The 17,097-nt window shown below is 43.1% G+C and overlaps 1 protein-coding gene across 24 annotated transcripts in view; it reads left to right on the forward strand.

Annotated features, from left to right (window-relative positions):
* pknox2 (pbx/knotted 1 homeobox 2) overlaps positions 1-17,097 on the forward strand; it is a 462,769-nt gene that overhangs the window by 244,310 nt on the left and 201,362 nt on the right. The window contains exon 3 of one of the 24 annotated variants that reach the window (XM_072593089.1): positions 149-222. The exons of 22 other annotated variants lie outside the window; for them this stretch is intronic. The gene's annotated coding sequence lies outside the window, so the exon portion shown is untranslated. Of the gene's footprint in view, positions 1-148; positions 223-17,097 lie in introns of those variants that run through there. One more of the 24 variants, XM_072593105.1, reaches the window with a different exon arrangement.

Below are 17,097 nucleotides of genomic sequence, written 5' to 3' on the forward strand. Positions count from 1 at the left end.
CTTCATGCCTGCTGTCTTTTATCTTGGAGCCATGATCAGCAGTCGACAGATACATTCAAGGTTGAAGTGACTTTTTCTTAAAAAACTAACTTTCACTTTTAATTTCAGAGAGAATCTGGCAAAGGGCTGTCATTTTGTTTTCTTACAGATGTGCCTTGGGGAAGTTGCCAAGCCCATGAATAGTTGAAGCACTCTGTTTGCTGAGCAAAGCCCAGTCCATTGGTGAGCATCCAAGGCTCTGTATTCTGAAACCTGCTGCTGGTGTGTTAATCTGCAGCCGATGCCCTCTGTGGCTCTCCGATAACTGTTTCAAGCTGTTTGTTCAAGCAGTCCATGCGATGTAATTGTACACAATGGTGTTTGCTTTGGCCATGAGACGAAATTGTGTGGTACAGTACAGATAAACCTGCACACAAGGGCACATTACCACGATTGGCTTCCCACAGGTCACTGGTGGCTGCTGTAGAAAATCCTTTCTTTCTCTTGTCCCACATTTTCAGCTGCAGCATATCCCCATTGCTTCAGTAGAGTAGACTGACTGGCTCAGGTCACTGCCATGCTGTCTCAGGCTAGTTTAATATTAGGCTATCAATGCTGTGGTGTCTGTGCTAGATGGAGGAGAGTGCCACACTGATTTTAATTATTTCAAACTCAAACTATTATGAAAACAAATTTTCACCCTTGCTAAAGCTATTACCCTCTATTCCAGTGCAGCATGCTGTAAACACAATATTACCAGGGGTGGAGTTATTTGGCTGACCTGTTAAAGTCCTTCTCACCTTCTTGGCTGGAAGTAAGAGATTCCATGGTACTTTTCAGCCAAGTAGTGGAGAGTTCTTCTCACTTTCCTATCCAATATTAATCTCTGATTCAGCATTCTGGAAATTATTTGCTGTGTTCATGTGTAGCGTAGTAAAGTATCATCGAGTTGCCCCTGTTTATATGCAAGAAGGCAAAAGTTACACTTAGTTTCTTCTGTGTCTGAAAACATCTCCTTAGATCACCTTCTATGACTCCTCAGATCTTACCTCTAATGAAAAGTGAAGACATTCAATAGTTAAATATCACTCAACACCAGGTTATAGTCCAACAGGTTTATTTGGAAGCACTAGCTTTTGGAGCGCTGATAACCACCTGATGAAGGAGCAGCACTCCGAAAGCTAGTGCTTCCAATTAAACCTGATGGACCATAACCTGGTGTTGTGTGCGTTTTAACTTTGTCCACCCCAGTCCAACACCAACATCTCCATATCATGACATTCAATAGTGTTTCCCTTGCTGAATCTCCAGTATCAGAATTGTGGTTGATTGGAATCATCATTGAATGAGCTGAGGTTACAAGAGTAGGTCAGACATGGGAATTTTACTCACCACCTGATTTCCCAAAGATTGTCCGACATCTTCATACTAGGAATGTGGTAGAATAGTCTCCACTTGCCTGGTGAAGTGCAGCTCCAACTTCGTACTCAGTGTGTGCCAACTCGGCCAATACAACCCATTTATAAGAGATGTCATTGGCGTTCTGTTGGAGCAGTATGTGCCTTATTCAGAGTGTATGGCAGCAACTCGTCATGACTTCTTCGATAGCAGTTTCCAAATCCACAATCTCTACCTGTAGAAGGATAGTAGGGATGGACGGGAGGCCCTACATTCCTCCCCCCATTCCCTATTTGCCAGATCGGCTCCAGACACACACCATTCAGATTTGGAGCTTTATTGCCTTTCCTTCACTGTCACTGAATTAAAGTCTCTGAACACCCAACCTAATGCAATCTAATAATCATAATACTATCGGTTAAATCCACACCTTGAACTTAATTGTGCCCTTTTCTGTAAAAACCTTTGAACTGATGTATGGATGAGGTTATGTCCTCCAGGTGGGACTGGAGGACATAACCTCATCCACTGGAACTGCCTATTCTACTTGCACAGGAATGGTTTTAGTACATAGAGTCATGGAATTCCAGACATGTACAGCATGGAAACAGATCCTTCAGTCCAACTCATCCATGCCAACCAGATATCCGAACCCAATCTAGTCCCATTTGCCAGCACTTGGCCCATATCCCTCTAAAAGCTTTCTATATATATACCCATCCAAATGCCTTTGAAGTGCTGCAATTGTACCAACGTCCACTACTTCCGCTGGCAGCTCATTCCGTACATGTAGCACCCTCTGCACAAAAAAGTTGCCCTTTAGGTCCCTTTTATATCTTTCCCCTCTTACCCTAAATCTTTGCCCTCCAGTTCTGGACTCCCCCACCGCAGGGAGAAGACTTTGTTTATTTATCCTATCCATGCCCCTCATGATTTTATAAAGCTCTATAAGGTCACCCCTTAGCCTCTGACGTTCCAGGGAAAACAGCCCCAGCCTATTCAGCCTCTCCCTATAGCTCAAATCATCCAACCCTGGCAACATCCTTATAAATCTTTTCTGAATGCTTTCAAGTATCTCAACATCCTTCCAATAGGAGGGAGACCAGAATTGCATGCAACGTTCCAAAAGTGGCCTCACCAACATCCTGTACAGCTGCAACATGACCCCCCAACTGCTGTACTCAATACTCTAACCAATAAAGGAAAGCATACCAAACACCTTCTTCACTATCCTGTATACTTGCGACTCCACTGTCAAGGAGCTATGAACCTGCACTCCAAGGTCTTTTTTTTTCAGCAACACTCCCTAGGACCTTACCATTCAGTGTATAAGTCCTGTGAAGATTTGCTTTTCCAAAGTGCAGCACCTCGCATTTATCTAACTTAAACTCCATCTGCCACTTCCCAGCCCATTGGCCCATCTGATCAAGATGCCATGGTATTCTTAGGTAACATTCTGCACCTGTCCACTACACCTCCAATTTTGGTGTCATCTGCAAACTTGCTTATTATGCCTTCTATGTTCACATCCAAATCATTTATATAAATGACAAAAAGTAGTGGACCCAGCACCAATCCTTATGTCACTCCACTGGTCACAGGCCTCCAGTCTGAAAAACAGCCTTCCACCACTACCCTCTGTCTTCTACCTTTGAGCCAGTTCTGTATCCACATGGCTAGTTCTCTCTGTATTCCATAAGGTCTAACCTTGCGAACTAGTCTCCCATGGGGAACCTTACTTTAATTCAAATTATATTTCCATAGAACAAAATCGGTAGAATTCCTACAGTGTGGAAACAGGCCACTCAGCCTCACAAGTCCATACTGACTCTGAAGAGCATCCCACCCAGACCCCTCCCCTTCTCCCTACCCTTTCCCTGTAACCCTGCATTTCCTCTGGCTAACCCACCTGACCTACATATCCCTGAACACTACAGGCAATTTAGCATGGCCAATTCACCTGACCTGCACATCTTTGGACTGTGGGAGGAAACCGGAGCACCCGGAGGAAATCCACGCAGACACGGGGAGAACGTGCAAGCTCCACACAGACAGAATCAAACCCAGGCCTCTGGCACTGTGAGGCAGCAGTGCTAACCACTGAGGAGCCACCTTTCCACACCTTGGATAGTAATTTATGAAACTTATTACTTACCTATGGAAATTTTAACAAATGAACAATATATGTCTATATGAAATTTTCCATGTGAAGGAAACACATCCATGTCTAACTCAACTGTGGGTGTGACAATACCAGATGGACTGCAGCAGTTCAAGAAGACAGCTCACCACAACTCTCTGAAGATTAGTTAGGGATGGGCAATGAAAGCTGGCCTTGACAGAGATGTTCACATCCCATGTAAGAATTTTTGAAAGTTACTGTCATCTCCATTCTCCTGCAAACCTCTCGACTCCTCCATCCTTCCAACCTAGTTTGCGAACCCTGTTTACTCTCCAGGGTCAGCTCTCACACGTGTGTCCCACCTTCCTCAAATTTCCATGCCCGAATTCCTCCAATTAGATTTCAGCCCCACTGCAGTTCTGCAACATCTATTACTAAAGACCATCCCATTGGAACTAAGGCAAAGGTAAACCATCCCCCCTTGTATTGACACAATTCACTGAGATTTTGTTCCAGTGCCTCTCCACTGTCAGTCAGCTGAGTGCAGTTGCCTTTTTCCATTTGTACCTATCCTGTAGTAGCTGGTGAGTTAGCTGCCATTGCTTCTTTTCCTATTGCAGCCCCACTACCTCTGCCCGCACTCCCCCCTCCCCCCACCCCCAAGAATCTCTCATTGTCTTCTCCTGTTTCTTATTTGCATTCTCCCCCTTGGCAACATCATCCAAAAACTGTCTGTTTCCACATATAATCAGAATACTAAACTTGACCTCACTTCCACTTGTTAATCCCCTCCACTATCCATCAACCTGTAGATTTCTTGTCTAATGTTTGGAACTGGATGAGCTAAAATTGTTTCTAATTAAACAAATGGATGACCAAAGCCATTGATTACAGCTCTCATTATGAACACTTCCCTTGCAATGGAGTCCATCTCTCTTCCTGTCAACTCTCCCTGGCTGAACCAGAATTTTCACAAGCTTGATGTTCTTTGTGACACTGAGATAAGTTGTCTGTCTCACATCTGCCCCTGCACTATGGGCTCCTCCAGTTTGCACCTTTGGCCTTGCCTAACCTTATTTGTTCTCGAGCACTTGTTCTTGTGTTTGCTACATCATAGACATGATGATTCCAATTTACTGTAAGCTTGTCTCCCTCATTCTGCTTCAGCAAACTTGAAACCATTCAAACCTTTCATGTCTATATCCAAATTCTCACAAAGTCGCACTTATTGGTACCTGGTTAAATACTGCGTCAATTTTAATTGCTCACTCCTATTTACTGACCTGTTCCCCACTCTGTAATTTACTGAGATCCTAAGTTCTGAAATTTCCTTTCTAAATTTCCGTACTCCTTCCCTTTGCTTTTCCCTGTTTAAGACCTGCCTTAAAATTCACATCTGTGACCAAGCTTTTCATTATCTGACCATGTGTGGCTCAGTGTCAAATTATGAGAAAGTGCGAACTGCAGATGTTAGAGAGCTGAGTCGAGATTGTAGTGCTGGAAAAGCACAGCAGGTCAGGCAGCATCCGAGGAGCAGGAGAATTGACGTTTCAGGCATAAGCCCTTCATCGCTGTCAAATTATGTTTGATAAAGCTTTAGAATGTTTTATAATATTGAAGATAAGTACAAGGTGTTGATGACTACATTGCATGCCCTATTTTCTGTGCAATATAATGTAACATTGGAGACCGGTTAGCTCAGTTGACTGGATGGATGGTTTGGAATACAGAGCAACTTGCTGGTTCAACTCCCAAAGGTAAACATGAAGGTCCTACCTCCTCAACCTTGCCCCTTAGCTGAGGGGTGGTGACCCTCAGTTTAAACCCACCCCTATTACCTCTCTCTCATGAGAGAGCAGTCCTCTGGGTCAATGACAACATTATGTTTTAAAATAAAGTGACCATGCTTTACAATACTTTATTGCCAATGGGGGCATTCAGAGATCAGCAGAAGTGTTATATCAATAACTCCTCCTCCTTTCATATTACACATTTCTCTTACTCATTCTCTGTTCACGTCAAATCATCTGTCTCAGAACTCGACAACTGCATTATTGCTTTAACTCCATTTTCTACCAGTGTATTCAGGGATGGTTATTATTTAATCCAGGCAGAGACTGGAAGAATACAGTTTTGGAGTTGGATATGGAAAGGATGCAGTTTGTGAAAGGCAAAAGGCAGAGTTTGTATGCAAACTGCGCCTAATCTTGTCTCTTGAAATCCCAAAGGACCTCATGTACAATTAATCACTCAGATCAGCAGTCACTGTGTAGGCGTGTGATATGTAATGTTACATATTAAAGTTCTTGAGTACAATTATCTAAATAGGGCAATTTTAAATATACATTTTCTTTTGATCAGTTAAATTAATTTGACGCAATCCTGTGTCATAGGCTATGGGCCTCAGGCAACAAACTAACAGTGTTGTGGTGTAGAGGTGTAAAACGTTTAGTTGATATTATAATTCTGGATATTTATGAAATTCTTCCTTTTCCACCAATTTAGTAATAGTTACTGTGGGTTGGCCCAGAATAATGGAAAAGTTGGAAAGTTTCAATAATGTGTCTTTAGCAAACTGTGTGACCCTGCAGATGAACAATTCTGCAGTTCACAGCAGTATGTCCCAACCATCACCAGCACCTTCACATTTTGCTAGTTTCTCCATGGAATGATGGATCACAGGCAGGAACCTTGAGGAATAATTCTGGGAATCAGCTCAACAAGTATTCAACAAACAATTGTGCACTCTGTGAATTTTATTTAATGAAGTTCCTAGACATTCTTATTTAGTCATTTGATGGTTGGGCTTTGGGGCAGATTTACCTATTCGTTGGCATTCAGTTACCAGCTGTTTATGCATATTCATTTCAGTTAATGGTTTGTAATTCTTGGCTCTTTACATGGCTGTTAAGGTGCTGCATACTGTGATGGCAGAGGACAGTGCTTTAACTGCATTTGTAGCGAAAAAATGGCTTTGTACTGATAATCTGAGTGAGGATGCTGCACAGGTCTGCTGCACATTTTCCTCTGTTAGATTCATCGGAACAGTTGACTTCCAAATGTATTACATGAACAGAAAGTTGTCCAGGAGCCACAGGGAAAATATTGACCGACTATATTTGAGACAATGGTCCCGACTTAAACTGCACACTCCAGAGCTCTCAGGCTGCGGCACTGTAAGTAACACTGTCTCCTTTGAGCCGTGAGGTTTAGCATTCAGGTTCAAATGCGGATGCAAAGGAACATAACCCGTCTGGCTTTCCAGTGCAGTCTGGTGAAGTCTGCATTGTCTAAGGCCGACTAGAAAGTGAGAGCTGCAGATGCTGGAGATCAGAATCAAAACATGTGGCGCTCGGAAAGCTCAGCAGGTCACGCAGCATCTGAGGAGCAGGAAAGTCAACATTTCAGGCATTAGCACTTCATCAAGAATGTTAGGGAGGGGGCATAGGGGATGGGGCCTGAGAGATAAATAGGTGGAGGTGTGCTGGGGTGGGGGGGCGGTGAAGGTAGCTGGGAAGGCAATTGGTAGATGCAGGTGGAGGATGATGGTGATCGGATGGAGTGGATAGGTGGGAAGGAAGATGGATGGGTGAGACAATTCAAGAGTGCGCCGAGTTGGAGGATTGGATCTGGGATGAGGTAAGGGGGAGGGGAGATGAGGAAACTGGTGAAATCAACATTGATCCCGTGTGGTTAGAAGGGTCCCTAGGCAGAAGATGAGGCCTTATTCCTCCAGGCATCAGGTGACTTGGATTTGGTACTGGAGGAAGCCCAGGACTTGCATGTCCTTGGCGGAGTGGGAGGGGGAGTTGAAGTGATCGGCCATAGGGTGGTGGGGTTGGTTGGTGCAGGTGTCACAGAGAATTTCCCTGAAATGTCCCACGAGTTAGCGTCCTGTCTCCCCAGTGTAGAGGAGACCACAGCGAGAGCAACGGACATAGCAGATGAGGTGTTTGGATGTGCAGGAAAATCTCTTCCGGATGTGAAAAGATTCTTGAGGGTCTTGGATAGCAGTGAGAGGGGAAGTGTGGGCGCATGTTTTATACCTCTTGCGGTGACAAGGGAAGGTGCTGGGAGTGGAGGGTGGTTGGTGGAGGGGTGTGGACCTAACAAGAGAGTGATGGAGGAAAGGTCTATGTGGTATGCTGAGAGGGGAGGGAAATATATCTCTGGTGGTGGGGTCTGATTGTAGGTGGCGGAAATAGTGGAGGATGATTGGTTGTATTGGGAAATTAGTGGGGTGGAAGGTGAGGACCAGGGGTGGTTCTATCCTTGTTGCGATTGGAGGGGTGGGGTTCAAGGCCGGGGGTGCAGGAAGTGGAGGAGATGTGCTGGAGGGCAGCACTGATCACGTAGGGGGGGGGAAGTTATGTGGGATGTTCTGGAGTGGAGTTGCTCCTTCTGAGAGCAGATAGGCAGAGACAGAGTAATTGGGAGTAAGGGATAGGGTTTTTTTAGGAGGGGAGGTGGGAGGAGTTCTAATCCAGTTAGCTGAAGGAGTCGGTGGGTTTGAAGTAGATGTCCGTGTTGAGTCAGTCATCGGAAATGGAGATAGAGAGGCCCAGAAACGAAAGGGAGGTGTCCGAGATGGTCTAGGTGAACTTGAGGTCAGGGTAAAGGGCTCATGAAGTTGATGAATTCTTCAACCTGCTCATGGGAATATGAGATATCACCGATACAGTCATCAATGTAGCAGAGGAAAAGATGGGGAATGGTGCCAATGTAACTACAGAAGATGGACAGTTCCACGTATCCGACAAAGGCATAGCTGGGGCCCATGCGGGTGCCCATGGCTACCTCTTTGGTCTGAAGGAAATTGGAGAATTCAAAGGAGAAGTTGTTGAGGGTGAGGACCAATGCCACCAATCAAATGAATGTGTGGGTGGTGGGGTACTGGTGGGTCGGTGGGAGAGTAAGAAACTGAGGGCTTGGAGGCCTTCACTATGGCAGATGGACATATACAGGGACTGGATGTCCATGATGACGCTGAGGCATTAGGGGCCAGGGAAACAAATGTCATGGAGGAGGTGGAGGGTGTGGGTGGTCTCCCGAATGTATGTGAAGAGATCCTGGATCAAGGGGGACAGGATGGTGTCAAGGTATGAGGAGATAAGTTTGGTGGGGCAGGAGCAGGTGGGGCTGATTGATCGACCAGGGCAGTCAGGTTTATGAATTTTGGACAATAAGTCGGCCAGGTCTAAGGCCTTTCAATTGAAGCACTAGACCAAGGCTATGTGTGCACCAGATACTTGTAAAAGATTCTATGGCACTAGTTAAAGAAAAGCAGAATTATATGTTCACTCACAAGCAGGTTAGGGTAAAAATTAAGCTTGCCAAATTAAATAATCAAATTGCTGGGACTTTGTTGTGTACAAATCGGTTGTTATAATTGGGGGCAGGCACTGGTCCAAGGTACTGTCAGTAGACATGTAATGCAGCGTGCTAAGCTAATGTTCTGGAGCATAGGTTTGAATCAATCCATAGCAGATGGTGAAATTTGAATTCAATAAAAAAAATCTGGAATTAGAAACTAGCCTAAATGCAACCAGGTGACACTGTCAACTGTCATAAAAAAGAAAGTCTGATTCTCTAATTTACTTCATGCAGAGAAATCGGCTGTATTTACCTAGTCTGGCCTACATGTGTCTCCAAACATTTAGCGATGTGATTGACTTCTAAAGTAATTAGGGATGGGCAATACTTGCTGATCCAAACTGTGACACCCACATTCTGTGAATGAACAAAAAAATTGAATAAAACAGTAGTTGTAAGGTGTTCATGGCCATTTTAATTTTACAAAAGGTGCTATAAAAATGCAGAAATGTGTTTTATTTTCTTAGATTTCAAAGAACTGTCATACAGAATAGAATCAACGATATGCAGTGTCTGCACACATAAATAAAAAAAATGAAATGATAAAAAAAAATCAGTGGTGCTTAACTCATCTCTGCTCACTGACCCCACCCCCCCCCCCACCCCCCCCCCCAAGTCCTGTCCATCATCTACAAGGCTCAAGTCAGGAGTGAAATGGAACTATCCCCATTTGCCTCGAGGGGGTGCAGCTCCAACAACACTCAAGAAACATGATACCATCTAGGACCTACTACCTGCTTGATTGGCATCACATCCACAAACATTCACCCCTTCTACCAGCAACGCTCAGTAGCAGCAATGTGTACTATCCACAAGACGTACTGCAGGAGTTCAAAAAACCTCTGTAGACAGCACCTTCCAAACTTACAACCACTTCTATCTGGAAGGACAAGTATATAGAACATTACCACCTACAAATTCCCTCCAGACCACTCACCATCCTGACTTGGAAATATGTTGCCGTTTCTTCAGTGTCACTGGGTCAAAATCCTGGAATTCCTTCCCTATTGGCCTTGTGGGTCAGTGGTTGCAGTGGTTCAAGTAGTAACTCATCATCAACTTCTCAAGGGCAACTAGTGATGGGCAGTAGCCAGTGACATCTACATCCCATCAACGAATTAAAAGAAAACTCTCCTGGGATTTTGGTTGTACAGCAGTTCAACTTCTGTTTCAGTGTATTGCACCAACAAAGAAAAATGTATGCTCTTTTGCGTTTGAACCTGGCTTTTAATAAGTCTCCTGACAAGGTTCCACGTGGTAAATTGATCAAAACGAGAGGACTATGGCAAGTTGTGTCCAAAACTGACTTGGAGGCAGAGTGCAAATGGTAATGATTTGATTGTGACTGGCGTGTTATTTCTAGCAGGATTCCACAGGACTTAATACTAGATTCCTTACTTTTCGTGATAGATGTCAATGATTTATGCATACATGTATGAGAATTATTAAAATGTTTTCAGATGTTACAAAAAATTAGTCCCGTGGTTGAGAATGGGGCTGAAAGCTATAGACTGCAGGGTGTTTTCTATTGATTGTCCAATAATGTCTAGGGTTGTGCAGTCTAGGTGGACTTGCCATGGGAAATGGTAGGATTACAGGGATAGGATAGGGAGGTGGGTCTGGTTGGGTTGCTGTTCAGAGGGTCTGTGGACTGGGTGGGCTGAAAGGCCTGCTTTGACATTGTAGGGATTCTATAAGTGGGTAGGAATTGACAAATATCAGTCAGTCCAGCGAAGTTTGAGAACATGCATTTTGTGAGTCCCTAGGAAAAGCACAATAATTGTGAGGACCCTGATGAATGTGAAGGAATAGTTGGATCTTAACATGTGTGTCCATAGATTCCTCTCTCAGTTCAGGGAGTTTATGTTCAAACTGTATAAAACATTAATGCAACTATAGCTGGAGCACTACTTGCAGTTCTCATTACCATTTTTCAAGAGGTTTGGGATTCTGCAAGAGAAGACAGAGGAGATTTATGAGTGTGCTGCTGGAAATGGAGACCTTCAGTGATGTGGAAAGATTGGACAGGCTGGAATTATTTTCTTTGGAGCAGGAGATGCTGAAGGGAAGTGGCTTCGATTGAATAGGAAGACCACATTTTCATTGTGAGGGAGACAGAGGGCCGAAATTGAAAGTTTTCGACAAAGAAAGAGCAGAGTTCAAGAAAAGGTTTTAACATCTGGAGGGTGGTGGTTGGCTGGAACTTGTGGCCTGAAAAGGTGTTGGTGGAAGGAACCCTACTACTATTTACAATGTACTTGGATATGAGCTTGAAGGGGCTATGGACTCAGAGCTGAAAATTGTGATTGGACTATATCGTTTTTATTTTTCCTGATCAGACGCAATGAGCTGAATGGCATCCTCTGCACTGTAAATGTGCAGTGTTTCTAGTCCCAGAAGAACATGCATTGTGTCTTTTTTCATCTGTTTTCTTTGTGTTATTTTTAACCTGCTGCATACACCTGCATTTCTTGAACATGACCACGAACCAGTGAATATCAAAACCACCACTTTGGTTTTCAGATTCCACCATCTTTTTATTCTGCCTTATGTCTCCGCATTTCAGCTTATAGCATCTTACCCACTGCTGTCTCAGTTGGGCTGGGTGTTCTATCACCATACCCTGATATTTCTACTTTCTTTAGCTAAATCATTTACTTCACAGTGTTTCTCCCACCATTCAAACGCAACCTGAAAACTAGCTCTGTTTGGTGCCTTCAATTCCCTTCCTTGTAGAAAATGGTTGAGTGTTTCATGTCAGAAGATGTCAATTCAATACATGTTATTCAACAGCTTAGACTGGAATTCTGCAAGTATTTTATGGCACAAGCCAAATCAATTAAGTGGGGACAATTAAATTTTGCAGCATTTTTAAAAAACATCATGATTTATTTGTGTGATCATCATCAAAAGGCTATAGACCAGTGAGGCATTTTACCTTCCACTGAACGGTAGTGATCTTTTCCAAAATCCCCAGCTTCTAACAGATCAGACTTAGGCTGTATGAGGAAAGTTCATTTAGCATGTGACTTAGATATGAAACAACTGCTGTGGTGCTGAATCAAAAGGAACGCCTGTGCTGGAATTCTGAAAACGCTATGAAATAGTCAGCAGGTCTGGTAGCATCTGTGGAGAAAGCATTCAGCTCAAAGTCCTTTGTTCAGACGTTGAGCACTGCAGGGTATTAATTCCTGGCTACAGTTGCTGAGTTTGCAGATAGGCAGCTATTAACCTGCTAGTTACTCTCAGTTCCTAGGTAAATGCTAAAGAGCAAGAAAACTCTTTCCTGCCTGCATCGTAGGCAGATCTCCCAGGAAAGTGGTGAGTTTTTGCATAAGGGCAAGTTTAGATTTCTTGTGATTCTGTCAGTTTGCTGGACAAGGTTGTTTTTTTTTAACCTCAAGAACCGGCCCCCCCAACATGGTTGAAGTACAGCTTCACTGATGAATGAAGCTCTTATTCTTAATGAGCAGCAGCAGTTTGTCAGATCCTCCTAATGGGACTGTGTGTGTGGAGAGTGTACTGTACAAATAGGTGGGTCTTACTAGTGGCCATTGGGCCATTGCATTGATATGTTGTACAAGTGCCCCACTACATGGTTTAGAGGAAGTGTGGGCTTACAGTAGAGCTCATCCTGCAAAGCACTTCTACATTGACATCCTTCCACAAAGTGCCCAATAAGAGGAGGTGATGGCCTAGTGATGTTATCATTGGGCTGTTAACCCAAAGACCCAGCTAATGTCCTTGGGACCCAGGTCGAATCCCACTACATCAGATGGTGGAAATTGAATTTTCAATAAAATCCGGAATTAAGATCTAATGGTGGCTTAGTGATGAGCACTGCTGCTTCACAGTGTCAGGGGACGAGGTTCGATTCCAGCCTCAGGCGACATCTGTAAGGAGCTTGCATATTCTCCCTGTGTCTGCGTAGGTTTCCTCCCTCAGTCCAAAGATGCACAAGTTAGGTAGATTAGCCACGGGTAATGCAGGATTACAGGGATAGGGTAAGGCTGTTCAGAGGGTTGGTGTGGACTCGATAGGCCGAATGTCCTGCTTCCACATTTAGGGATTCTATGATGAAACAATTGTCATTTGTCAGGAAAACCCATCACTAATGGTTCACTAATGTCCTTTAGGGAGGGAATACCTCATTTGGCCTCCATGTGACTCCTAACCCACAACAATGTGGTTGACTCTTAACTGCCCTCTGGGCATTTAGGAATGGGCAATAAATGCTGGCCTAGCCAGCGATGCCCTCATCCTGTGAATGAATTTAAAAAAAAGGGATTATCTGCAAACCTGTTGGGAATTAAGCCACATAATTTGACAATTTTAATTTTCTTAATTCCCTTGTATCCAAATGCTTCGCTTCATTGTGTAGCGAGATAAGGTCACTGGTTTCAGCTGTTATATTTTGCTCAATTTAATTTTCAGACATGTCTGGCATAAGAAAAACAAGAAAACCATCATAGATGTGACAGAGCTGCTTTAATTTGCACTGCAGACATGGCATGACTCCTTCCCAATGTTCTAGTCAGATGGTTTCCTTTTCTATCAGCCCTGTGTGCTGCTTTTATTAAACTCTTTTCAGAATCGTGAGAGCTACATTGACTCTTTGCTAAAGGATTGAAAAATGCAGATTTTTACAAAAATTATTCTGAAACTTTATTTGCCCTGAATTATAGACAGTTGCTCATGGGTAGCACTATAAAGAACAAAATATTCGCATTTTCGTAGCAACTTTCACAACCTTGGGATATTCAGACACCAATTTCATTGCAATGTACTTTTGAAATGCTGCATAGGAATTACAATAGTGCAAAACAAGGCGTGTTAGAGCAAAGTTGTACAGGTTATTTGGCCAATTACCTTCTGTCAATAATGTGTTAGCTTCAGGAAAAAAAGAATTATTAAGATATCCAAATGTTGGTCTAGAGCCAAAGTTACTTTGCACACCAGCAGTTGACCCTTGGATGTGCTGTACATTTCGAGTCTTCCTTGAACACCCAATTTTGAGGTTCCCTAGTGAGTTTACATCTCTCGAACTTTCATGAGGCGGTTTCAAAGAGGGCAAAAACTGTTGCTCAACGCAAGTTAACGTTCTAACAGTCTGTGTTCAAACCTGTTAGCCTGAATCTTCTGCTCTGTCTCATTTAAACACGATTCCTGATGAAGGGTCCTTGCCCGAAATGTCGATTCTCCTGCTCCTAAAATGCTGTCTGACCTGCTGAGCTTTTCCAGCACCACATTCTCGACTCACTTGCACACTTACCCACCCCCACGTTTTAGTCAAACTCCATAACCTAAGTTGGTATTTTTAATCATAGAACATAGGACATAGATAAGTACAGCGCAAAACAGGCCCTTCAGCCCACGATGTTGTGCCAAGGATTATTCCTAATTTAAAATAACCTAACCTATGCACTCCACCCCTGGATTCACTGCTGGGCAAGTGCATGTCCTGCAGTCGCTTTAATGTTCCCCAAGGACTCTGCTTCCACCACCACCACTGGCAACCCATTCCATGCATTCACAACTCTCTGTGTAAAGAACCTACCTCTCACGTCTCCTCTATACCTTCCTTCTAACACCTTAAAACTATGATCCCCTTGTATCAGTCAGTCCTACCCTGGGGAAAAGTCTCTGGCGAATCGACTCTATCCATGCCTCTCATTACTTTGTACGCCTCGATCAGGTCACCTCTCTTCCTCCTTCTCTCCAGAGAGAAAAGTCTGAGCTTAGTCAACCTCTCTTCGCAAGACAAGCCTTCCAATCCAGGTAGCATCCTGGTAAACCTTCTTTCAATGGTACATAAGCTATCATGTCAGTGAGAATTTTTTCTGTGCTTATGTATACGTAAGCTGACCATTCTGTATCTAGCACTTTTGATATCACTTGACTGTCTCATGTACACATATATCCTGATGTTAGTCTGTGCTGGAGCATTGCCAGTTTGTTTCCACTGTACAAATATCAAGGTCAGCCCCCAAAACCCAGAGGAGTAGGTATTCTGGTTGTGCTACAACATTAAATCTGCCGAGGTATGTGGTTGATCGTACCTGGCTGGTGTTAACATCGATCCTGTTTATTATTGTATAAAATGTTGATGACGTTGTTCATAGAGGCAGCACATTCCAAAGTCATAGTTGGAACCCCAGCAAGAACTCTTCAATTATTGTGCAGTGATACCGTCTGAAGCAGTTTACCTTAAATGCTGTTGTGCTCTGTGTTTAATTTAATACGATGGAAATATCAGAAAAAGAATCATTCCAATTCCGCTCCCAGAAATGATTGGTCTGAGCACAGTGACACTTTCCGAAGAAGGATGTGGCCACTTTAAAATGAAGCTGATAATTGGCTACGGCTCTGGAATGTGCTGTTTTCTGTGTCGGATCAGACTGTTGAGTAATTAATTCTGTTATTTTGCTTGGGATGGAGTGTAATTTTGTCATGGCAACAATCGTTTCATTATATTTAGAATAGCAGATGGAGTTTTGGTGGCTTGATTGGTGATGTCAGAAAGGAGTGAGAGTAAAATGTGAATGTTAGCAAGCTGCTCAGGAACCCTGATTTTGGATTATTGTCCACAGTCACTGGAAGTGTATCTTTTGTCAAATGAGATGAGCGTGTTTGTTTTATTGTCCCTAATCAGTTACGCTTCTGAGACAATATGGTTAGCAGGAATAAACTTTAATATTCTGATGTTGGCAGTGATTGTTGCATCACTGATGGGCACAATGCTAGTTGTGACAAGTTGCCCTTGTTTGTGGTAGTACCTGGAGTTGGAAAACCAATGCTGTGTTCATTTGTTATGGTTCATGGATTTGGTTGAGCATTCCTGCTACTTAAACTGCTGGAGGTGTGTTTTCCTTGAATGATCTACTTGATTTTGTGTTTCTTTATTGAAGACTTTCTTTGTGACTGGCTCAGCACGTGAAGGTGTGACTGTAATGGTGTAACATCCCAGTCTGGTGTCATGGACTGTGAAGTAAATTTAATTCATGCACGCAAAAATTTCATAGTCACAAACATAGATATTTCTCAAGTAATATAGGAAATGGAGGCAGAAAATGTTGTTTAAAATATGTTATAATGAGACATTTAAGATGTAAGAGCATTGAGTTGAAATGAGTCAAAATAGCCTTTTCTTGTGCAAGAACTAAGCAGTTTGAATTTTTTTAAAAAAACAGTATTCACTGACATCCAGGAGCATGTGTAATAGATGCGAAATTTCTGAAATAAATTGAAATTTTAAAAATTTAAAAATCTTGCAGACCACAAGGCGGAAATCTGGGGAGAGGCAAAAGGTCAACAGGAAGAAAAGGAAGACTCACTTTGTTTGAGAATTTTAATTAAATGTCTTAGCCTAAATTGAGAAAGATAAAGCTGGAACTAAACGCATCCTACTTGCAAACAGTTCAGGATCCACGGCCAAACTGTTGAAAACATAACAAAAAAAAGGCAGAATTTTCCCTTTTGTATTTGCACCTACCAACAGGAGGACATTTAGTCCCATGTTCTCTACCCATATTTCGACCAAGAGAATTTGGACATCTAGAATATTACTTATTCTTAGAGTCAGACAGCACAGAAACAAACCCTTCGGTCCAACTCTTCCTTGCTGACCAGGTATCCCAAACTCAACTAGTCCAATTTACCTGCCCCTTCTCAGCCTATTGGCCCATCTGATCACGACCTCTTTGTACTCTTAGATAACCTTCTTTGCTGTACACTATACAGATCGTTCTTCTATAATGAGATGGTTGTGTTCTTGTGTAACATCGCATTATAGAAAAATCAAGCTTTAAAAACCGTGCTTAAAATGTTGGCGATGTAATTGCATTACAGCCAACACACACTTTAAAAGTTCACACTTTAGAAACAGTGTCCCCAATTTCCGGGTTCGATTCCAGCCTCAAGCGACTATCTGTGTGGAGTTTGCACATCCTCCCCATGTCTGCGTGGGTTTCCTCTAAGTCCTCCGGTTTCCTCCCATAATCTAAATTGTGCAGGTTAGGTGAAATGGCCGTGCTAAATTGCCCATAGTGTTCAGGGATGTGTACGTTAGGTGTACTAGTCAAGGGTAAATAGAGTAAGGGAAGAGGTTTGGGAGGGTTACATTTTGGAGGGCCAGTGTGTACTTGTTGGGGCTAATTACCTGTTTCCACACTGTAGGGATGCTATGAATTCTATGAATTCATCAATTGTGTTACAGCAAATTTGCA

The sequence above is a fragment of the Chiloscyllium punctatum genome, chromosome 23 (genome assembly GCF_047496795.1).
Source record: "Chiloscyllium punctatum isolate Juve2018m chromosome 23, sChiPun1.3, whole genome shotgun sequence".
Taxonomy (NCBI): domain Eukaryota; kingdom Metazoa; phylum Chordata; class Chondrichthyes; order Orectolobiformes; family Hemiscylliidae; genus Chiloscyllium; species Chiloscyllium punctatum.